The following is a 2046-nucleotide window of genomic DNA, read 5'->3' as shown; positions in this document are numbered from 1 at the left end:
ATGCGCAGGCGCGTGCGAGTCTTGATCCGTCACAGGGTTGCCGGAACCAGAAGCGACATGTTCCGTTGGAAGCGGGCGGGGCTAGTGCGCGCAGTGGAGGGGCATGTGTCGAGGTGGGTCTGACGGAGGGACGTAAATCGAGCTTTGAATAGTCTGATCCAAGAGCCCCATTAACCCCAGAAAAAGATACAGCAAAAATGATGGACGGGACACCCAACACAGTGGTGCTTGAGCCTATAACAAAATAAAAGTAAGCAAAAAGAAGGGGGGGGGGGGGGGGAAGATTCAGGGAAAGGAGGGGGAGGGCTCCCCCCCAGCTATGCGGCACTCTCTCTAGGGTTTTTTCTCTTTGCACAATTGATGAAATGTTATAAGCACTGTTGATATAATTAACATGCTAGTCAAAATTCTAAAAGTTCACTTTTTTTTATCCCATTTCCATTATATGATTCACAAGTCATGAGTCATGGCCAACGTCTGCTGATGCAATTTTGAACAGCCCAGAAATATTCAAGTTGAACAACTCCGATGGTAGTCTTGCCGGGTCAAACCCGGACCCAGTTCTGATGATGTCTTCAGTTGAAACCGGAGGTCAACAATTGATGAAGTCAAAAGATAATCTGAAAATGAGAATTGCAATAATCGGTGGTGCAATTTTTAGCGTTGCTCTACTCTTTATAATTGGTTTTGTGACTTTCTGTCTGAGTAAGAGAGCCTAGGACGTGAGCTCCACCGGTGAAACTTCATGGTGGGGTCTATTTTCTTGCACTAAGACCAAGTCAACTACGATAAAAGGCTCATCTCTACCGTCCGAATTATGTCGTAACTTTTCGTTTGCTGAAATCAAAACCGCCACAAATGATTTTGATGAGGTTTTAATCACAGGAGTTGGAGGGTTTGGCAACATGTATAAAGGGTACATTGATGGTGGGAACCCTCCAGTTGCAATCAAACAGCTGAAATCCAGTTCAAAGCAAGGGGCTCAAGAGTTCCACACCGAGATTGCGATGCTCTCCTAGCTACAACACCGCCATCTTGTGTCTTTGATTGGCTATTACAATGATGACCGCAAGATGATCCTTGTATACGATTTCATGGCTCTTGGGAACCTACGTGATCATCTGTCTGACACCGATAATCCTCTTTCGTGGAAGCAACGGCTCAGTGTTTGCATCGGTGCTGCCCATGGGTTGCAATACCTCCACACTAATGCAAAGCACATGATCATTCATTGTGACGTGAAGACGACAAATATTCTTTTGGATGAAAAATGGGAAGCAAATGTTTCGGATTTTGGTCTGTCCAAAATGGGGCCGAACACCATGTCCAAGACCCATGTAAGCACAATGGTCAAAGGTAGCATTAGGTATATGGATTCGGAGTATTGTCGGCTTCAACATCTAATTGAAAAGTCCGATGTGTACTCTTTCGGTGTAGTGTTGTGTGAAGTATTATGCGCAAGGCCACCGCTACTTCGTACGGTTGAGAAGAATCAAGTGAATCTAGTGCAATAGGCCCCAGAGTGTTATCACAACAAAATAATTGATTAGATTGTTGATCCGTTTTTAAAGGGTGCGATCACACCGGAGTGTTTGGAGAGATTTGGTAAGATTGCAGTGAATTGTTTGCTTGATGATGGAACCAAAAGGCCATCCATGAACGAGGTAGTGTGGGGCCTTCAGTTGGCATTACAATTGTAGGAGAGCGCCAACAATATCAGTCTTGATGAGAAAATGAAGGGACCCCTCTTTCAAGAGTTGGCAAAAGGTGACTGTGACGACATGTTTATTGCTAGTAGTGAAGGGGTATGGAGTGCAAAAAGCACCAATCTGAGCATGGCCGAAAATTTTGCTAATAAGGATTATGTTTGTTTGTTGTCGTCTCTTCCTAAATTAGTAAAAACCTATATCTAACATCAAATAAGTATTGTTCCTTTACACATAATATGTATCAAATTCAATATTAACAATATTGTCCGAAATCATCACAATTTCCTTCTTCAAAATGCCTCCTCAATTCCTTCTTCACGATTCGATACATCAGCAG

The 2046-nt window shown here is 43.5% G+C and overlaps 1 pseudogene; it reads left to right on the top strand.

Moving 5' to 3' along the window:
* On the top strand, nucleotides 1–1700 carry LOC132181944 (receptor-like protein kinase FERONIA pseudogene; annotated as a pseudogene).
* Nucleotides 1701–2046: the final 346 nt, after the last annotated feature.

The sequence above is a fragment of the Corylus avellana genome, chromosome 5 (assembly GCF_965113065.1).
Source record: "Corylus avellana chromosome 5, dhCorAvel1.hap1.2, whole genome shotgun sequence".
NCBI classification, from domain to species: domain Eukaryota; kingdom Viridiplantae; phylum Streptophyta; class Magnoliopsida; order Fagales; family Betulaceae; genus Corylus; species Corylus avellana.
This window is presented reverse-complemented; position numbering and strand designations above follow the sequence as displayed.